General features: G+C 58.0%; 2 long non-coding RNA genes across 2 annotated transcripts in view; both read right to left on the bottom strand.

Moving 5' to 3' along the window:
- Nucleotides 1-622: 622 nt before the first annotated feature.
- LOC105000420 lies at nucleotides 623-3385 on the bottom strand. Its single transcript, XR_826741.1, has 2 exons — nucleotides 2227-3385; nucleotides 623-1409 (listed from the first exon to the last, which is right to left on the bottom strand). It is a non-coding gene; the product is annotated as an uncharacterized LOC105000420 (long non-coding RNA).
- Nucleotides 3386-3674: 289 nt separating this feature from the next.
- LOC105000421 overlaps nucleotides 3675-7287 on the bottom strand; it is a 5679-nt gene continuing 2066 nt past the window's right edge. Inside the window, exons 2-3 of the long non-coding RNA XR_826742.1 lie at nucleotides 6678-6725; nucleotides 3675-5028 (exon numbers count right to left, since the gene is read on the bottom strand). This is a non-coding gene — a long non-coding RNA (uncharacterized LOC105000421). The remainder of the gene's footprint in view (nucleotides 5029-6677; nucleotides 6726-7287) is intronic.

The raw sequence follows: 7287 nt of genomic DNA, 5'->3' as shown, positions 1-7287 counted from the left end.
TGGGGTGGGGTGGGGTCCCTGTAGTCCCTTGTGACCACTGGGTGAGTGCAGGAGGGAGGCCACCCTCTTTACCCCACTGTCCCTGGCACACCTTGGTGAGGGAGACAGTGACCTTGGGCCCCCAGTGTGCCCGGGTGGGGGTGTCTTCCCAGAGCAGGGCGGGGGGACTGACGCCTGCAGCCCTCGCTTCCTGCCTGGTAAGCTGGCCCTGCCTAGGAAAGGCTGAGTGGGGGGACCCCTCTGGGAAGCTCTTCCCCCCGCCTTTCCCTCAGCACGGGGCAGCAGGGGGAGGGGGTGGTGAGCCGGGAGCAAGGTGGGGCACCTGTGCACCCCCACCTTGACCATCTGTCTTAGGACCTTGCCTCGCTCCACCTGGCCCGCCTCCAGCTTCCCCCAGGTGAGAGACCTCCCGAGAGCCCCCCGCCCCCCACCACCCATCCTGGCTTTGTGTTCTGGGGTGTGGGCAGGCTAAAGGTGGGGCAGGGCTCCTAAGCACCTCCTTGGAGGGTCTGGGAGGTGAGCGAGCGCTGCCTGGGACATCTCCTAAGATACGGACTGCTGTCACCAACGTGGTTAGCTTGGCTGTATTTCAGCTTCAAACGTCAAATACCACAGACCCAGGAAAGTTTCTAAAATCTTGTATTTCAGCTGAAATAGGGAAGCAGCCAGGGCATCAATGGGGGAGGCTCACCCAGGCGTCCTGGCCCAGGACCGCCTCAATGGCACACAGCTTGGGGACCCAGGCCACAGCATTGATCCCCCTCCTCGGGGCCAGGGAGGAGAGGTGGGCCCCTGCAGCCATTTCTGGGTGGGAGTTCGGGTATGGGCAGGGAGAAGCCCCCCAAACTGCCAGTGGGCACAGGGAGACCCAGCAGAGGCCCAGGCAAGAGTCTGCCGGAGGTACGTGTTCTTAATAAATCCGTCTTCTGAGACAAAGGGGCAGGCCCTCCGCTCCCCGCGCCCTTGTGTCCTGCCTGCAGGCACGCACAGGTGAGTGGCCTCATGACTGACCGGACAGGGGCTCCCCTGCAGCTACAAGCCGACGGGATGGCCTTCTGTGCACCCTGGAGGCTCCCAGGCCCACACAACAGACATGCCTGATCCGAAAGGTTGGCCCCGGGGCCAGCCCCCCTTATTCTCCTCAACCATGGCCCAGGTGCCACCTCCTGACCCTGTGGGAAGGGCCAGGGTCCAGCCCAGGCCAGACTGAGGTCGGGGCAGAAGGGTTTGGAAGGAGGGAATTCTCTAACAGGGAACAAGCCGATTGTAACAAAACAGGGGGCAGGGCAGGGCAGGGCGGGGGAGAGGGGCCCACAGGCAGTGGGTGCAGACGCGGTGGTCAGCTGAGGAGTGGGGCAGACCTGTCATTGGTCACTGTCGGCTTTAGCTGGACGCTGGCGAAGGGGTTCCTGGGGAGAGGAGAGAAGAGCCATTTCAGTGGTTTTCAGGAGAGGCGCTGCGTGCTGCCCTGCGGCTGTGGACAGCACCAACCCCCACCCCCGCCCCCAGTCAGCCTCCCAGCTCAGAGCTGGGGGTGGTGGAGGCCCCGCCTGCAAGGCCAGCTGAGCCTCAGTGCACCACCCTCTGCTCCCAAACCTGTCCCGCTTCAAACCGCAGGCCCTCCCAGGGCGAGTCGGCTTGGGAGGGCCCTCTGCTCCTTCCACATGCGCCCCAGTCCTCTCTCTGCGGCCCGAGGCAGCCCCCCATGAGCTGCATCTGAGCTTAGCGTGCAGAACCCCCCCAAGGCCCAGTGTTTCCCCTCACCCCCCACCTGCCTGAGCAGCAGCTGAGCCCGTCTGCAAGGACACGGCCATCGACACAGAGACAGCTCAGCAGAGCGCACAAGCCCGGCCCATGCGTCCCAGACCCACACGACAGACAAGGCGCAGGCACAGTCGTGGCGAAGGGGCTGGCAGGGGTGGATGCCCACAGCCCCTGCGGAGGGACTGACCGTCTCCTCAGAGAGGAGCCGTTCCACCCCTGGGTGCCGAGACGGCGGCTGACGGACAGACAGATGCATCAGACAAGGGGCTGAGACAGAACGAGAGGAGCGCAGGGTGGGGCCGGTGTCCGGCCTCGAGCTCACGGAGGCCTCTCCTCCTTGGTTCCCAGTGGGCTCGGAGGACCCCGCCCGGGCGGGGATGACATAGGACAGCAGGCAGTCCCGGGGCGACAGCACAGATGGCACGGAGGACATGGAGGGCTCAGCACGAGCAGAGCCGTTACCTGGGGCGGGGTGGCCTCCGGCGCAGCCGGGTGTCCGTGGGAGCTGGGCAGGCACTCCATCCAGGTGCCCAGGAAGAGCACGAGGAGGGGCACCCTTGTGTGTGCCTGCGGACCCGGCGCTTTCTGAAACACTGAGGCACACTGGACTCAGCTGTTTAAAGGTCAACTAGGGAAAAGAGGCTGACGCCGCAAAGCGTGGCTTCCGCGTCTCCAAGACACCGCCCGACAGCTGACAGCACCCACGTCGGCCTCATTTCCACCCCTGCCTTGGCACATCTGCACCCAGCTGGTGGGGCCGTGGGCTCCCTCCCTCAGGGCCTCTCTCTGGTCTCCTTGGTTCTGGTCTGTGCAGATACGCTTCGGGCAGGGACTGCCTGGCGGTTCTGCTGTGACCAGGGTCATGGACCCTGGGACAGGGTGCAAGGCAGCCATGGGGGCTGCTGCCCTGATGGGACTCTGGTCCTGGAGGAGGGCTCTATGCCCTTGGCTGTCCCCAGCCAGGGTCAGGGCAGGTGGTCCCAGGGGGCCTAGAAGTGGGGCAGGTTTGTCCATCCAGAGCTGGGGACCCAGCAGAAGTGGGGACCCAGAGAAGGGAGGATGGCACGTGTGCTGATCAGTCGGGGGCAGAAGGGGGCGCTGGCCAAGTGTGTCCCGACACACCTACAGTCTCATCAAAAAGGGTCGGTGACCAGCCTTGTGTAAATTAACGAAGTTAGAATGCACCCTCACACCCTACACAAAAACAAAACTCAAAATGGTTTAAAGACTTAAATGTAAGACATGACACCATAAAACTCCTAGGAGAAAACACAGGCAAAATATTCTCAGACATAAATCATACCAATGTTTTCTTAGTCTCCAAGGCAACAGAAACAATAGCAAAAGCAAACCAATGGGACCTAATCAAACTTACCAACTTTTGCACAGAGGAAGCCATAAACAGACAACCGATGGACTGGGAGGAAATGCCTGCAAATGATGTGACTGACAAGGGCTTAATTTCCAAAATATATGAGCAGCTCATATACCTCAACAACGAAAAAGCAACCCAACCAATAAGTGGACATAAGACCTAAGCAGACGTCTGTCCAAAGAAGACACACAGATGGCCAAGAGACACGAGCAAAGATGCTCAACATCACTAATTGTTAAAGAAATACAAATCAAAGCTACACCGAGGTACCAACCTCACACTGATCAGAACGACCATCATTAAAAAGTCAAAAATAAATGGTAGAGTGGGTGTGGAGAAAAGGGACCTCTCCTACACTGTTGGTGGGAAATTGGTGCAGACGCTATGGGAAACAGTATGGAGAGTTGCCACGTGATCAGCAATCCCACTCCTGGGCATAGATCCTGAGGAAACGAATTCAAAAAGATAAATGCACCCCTATGTTCAGAGCAGTACTATTCACAGTAGCCAAGACACAGAAAAACCTAAATGTCTATTGACAGATGAATGAAGTAAAAATGATTATGTATACAATGGAATATTACTCAGCCATAAAAAAGAACGGAATAATGCTATTTTGCAGCAACACGAATGGACCTAGAAATTATACTAAGTAAATCAGAAAGACATCATATGATACCACTTACATGTAGAATCTAAAAAATGATACAAATGAACTTACCTACCAAAGAGAAACAGACTCACAGAGAACAGAGGTGTGGTTGCTAAGGGGGAGGAAGGATGGGTCTGGAGTTTGGGATTAACAGATGCAAATTATTATTTATAGAATGGATAAACAAGGTCCTACAGTAGTGCGGGCAATTATATTAAGTATCCTATGATAAACAGAAAATAATATAAAAAAGAATGTATGTATGTATAAATGAATCACTTTGCTGGAGGACAGAAATTAACATAGCACTACAAATCAGCTACACTTCAGTTTAAAAAAAGGAAGGACTGGTGGCACACCCACAGCGTCACCTGCACCAGGGAGACCTTCCCCGGGGCTGCCCGGCTCAGCCGCATGGTCTTCATTTCCTCCCCCAAACTGCGTGACCATGGAAGCGTGTGCTGTGTACGCCCTGCAGGGTCAGAGGAAGCAGGTGGTGGCTGCAATTGCTCCAGGCCTCTGGAGTAACTCTCTCCTGCAAGCCCTGGCCAGAGACTCTGCGGTGGGACACCCTTACCCTTTAGCACCAGAGGAAAGGGCGAGGCCCCCATGGGTGCCCACTACCTTCTGGAACATTCTGTGAAAGGACAAGCTTATAAGCCACTCTGACGGGGACACTTTAGTGGCCCAGGGTGGGTGCTGGGGTCAACGCTAGGATGACAAAACAGGACAAGATTTGGACTGAAGCCACTGTCGATCCTCCTGTCCTGCAAACGTCTGTCACTGCCGGGGCGGATGCTGGGGCCAGTCAACAGCGGACCACCCAGACATGGAACAAGCACTTCTTAACCCAAACGGGAGATGTCGGAGTGTGCAAGGGTCAGAGCTGTCAGGATGCCGGGGCTCCTCCCCCAGGGAGGGCCACGAGGCACTCTGGCAGAGGACCAGGGGCTGAGCTCTGTCCCCCTCCTGAGCAGGGACATGGGGACAGCAGCAGCTTTTACATGGAATCCATTTGCCGTCCTGGATGGGGGCAGGCCTGAAGTCCTGGGTGTGGTGAAGGCAGGAGTGAGCCAGGCCCCCTGCCCTTTGTCCCCACTGCCCAGTCCTCTGCAGACTCCCTGGCCTGATAGGGTGGGACCCTTGCAGCCGAGCAGCGTTCGGGTCCAGTCTCCCGAAGACATCCGTCACTGAGGATTTGGGGGAGTCACCTTCGGTTATCTTCTGGATCCACTTCCTGAATGAGAAAGGGGGTGGTTCTGAGAACACCTGGGCAGCACGAAGTGCGGCTTGTATCCTGGAGCGACTCCAGAGCAGAGAAGGCACGGAGGGCAGTTACAGCACATATTCCAACTTGCGCTTAGATGTTTTCCTCTTACAACATGTCTTCCACAACTGCAGAAGTCGGCCCTTCTGGACTTGACTTGGTCTCTTCCCCAGAGCTATGAGCTTGGGCAAAGCCGAGCAAGGTCCCGCAACCAACCAGAGGCGCCTTGTGACACCCCTGCCCCGGGAGAACCATCCAAGGACAGGCCGTGGCCGCTGTGCTGTGTGCTCCCCAGCCCACCGTGCCCCTGGGGCTCTGTTCCAGGCAGAGGCCAGGCCAGCCTCCCTGGGCCTTCACCCCCTTCCAGTACCTCCAGGGGATGAGATCCACTGGGCCCTGATAACTCAGAGGGACCACAAGGGCAGTAGAGGTGGGGGTTGCTCAGCTGGGGGCAGGAGATGCAGGTGTCTCAGAGCATCTCGTAAAGGGAGGGACAGAGGGAGGGGAGAAGGATGGCCCAGGCCATTCACGCTAAGCCAGCGTCAAAGCCATTTCCCCCGACACCGCCATCTGAGGAGCACTTGTCTCCAGAGTTATCCAGGAATCACACTGAAGCTCAAAAGAGAAGGGCAACGACATAAACAAACACCAAACAGCTTACAACCCTGGTGGTTCAGGAGTTAGGACTTTGCACTTCCACTGCCAGGGGCCTGGGTTTGAGCTCTGGTTGGGGAACCAAGATCTCACAAGCCACACAGTGTGGCCAAAACCAAACCCAAAACAAAACTCAACAAAGGTAGCAAAGAGGGAGGGTCCAGGTCCTGCTGGAGTGGCCCGGCTGCCCATAGGGAGGTCAGCATCACGGTGACGACCAGGGGGTGAAGGGACCGCTATCTTTGTAAAGGGCCATGTGCCAGCTTCACGTGGCAGTCTTCCCAGGGAGCGGGGCTGGGGTGGGACGGGGAGCAGCGCTGCCCTGACCCAGGCACAGGCGCCCAGAGCGGTGGGCTCTCCCCACCCGGCTGCCAGTGCTTGCTTTCCAGAGGCGCCAGGGAAGAGACCGTCACCAGGTGGGAGCTGGAGGCGGCCACTGGGGCTGAAGCTGGAAAGCCTGACGTAGCCCCTCAGCCACTTTGGGGCAGAGGGGAGGTGAGCGTGGCACACTGCCGGGCAGAGGCGTGTGCCTGCTCCCCCTGCGTGCCTGTGGCTCTCTCCACAGCCATGGCAGTCTCCAGACCCGTCCTGGTCTCCCTAGCCCTTGAGGGGCTTTGATACTCACCAGCCCAGGAGCCAGCCAGGCCAGGTTCAGATCCACGCCCAGAGACTGGTCTGAAGGGCATTCAGCCCAAGTAGCCCAAAGCCAGCCTGGCAGCTGATCACCAGGCTCCACCCCGATTGTGGCCAAAGCACCCAGCAGAGGCACAGGGAACCCAGACAGACGACCAGGCCAGACCCGCCAGCTTCCAGAGAGAGGAAACCCGAGAGCCCAAGGACAGGTCCAAGGGAAGCGAAGGCCAGAGCTGAGAGCAGAGGCAGGCTCAGCAGAGGCCCAGGTCAGAGGGTCTCCGGAGCTGCTGGGAACACAGGCTGACCAGCACAAGAAAACCAGGGCAACTTACTAACTCTAGCCAGGGGCCGCTCAAAATCTGGCCACTTCCACATCGGCACTGCAAGGAAACACAAGGCTTGGTAGGTGCAGGTAGAGGGGGTGGGAGTGAGGGCTGAGGACCCCGAAGAGACGCAAGCTGGACGGAGGATGGGGGCTCCTGGCAGTTAGGCACGCTGCCTGGAGCCAGAACCACCGAACGCAGGGCGGAGCTGGTTGTCCAGCCCCAGGAGGGTGACCCGGGGTCAGGCCCACGCAGCTCTCACAGGGGCGGGGGCCTCCCCAGCTGCGCCCAGGGAGAGCCATGTGGGCCAACAGTATCTGCACCTTGGCTGTTCTGTCGGCAAGGTGGCCGGGCTTGCACAAGGCCCAGGAGCACGCAGCGGGGCTGGAAGGAGGTGCCACGTTCAACCGGATGCAATAAATAAAACTTTTATTCAAACAACTGCAGTACAGGGCACAATTCAGATTAAAAAAAAAAAAAGGGAAAGGAAACAGGAAAAATATTTTCAGCACTTTACATCTTCATACAAGTTTTGCGGTTTTGTGTCTACATTCATCCATTGAGCATGGAATCCCCTGGATTTGAGATCTTTTAGCAAAATTAGAACACCAACATAGAA

This window comes from Bison bison, unplaced genomic scaffold (assembly GCF_000754665.1).
Source record: "Bison bison bison isolate TAMUID 2011002044 unplaced genomic scaffold, Bison_UMD1.0 scf7180017864371, whole genome shotgun sequence".
Classification (NCBI taxonomy): Eukaryota; Metazoa; Chordata; class Mammalia; order Artiodactyla; family Bovidae; genus Bison; species Bison bison.
Note: the sequence above shows the minus strand (reverse complement) of the source record. Positions and strands in the feature narration are given on the sequence as shown.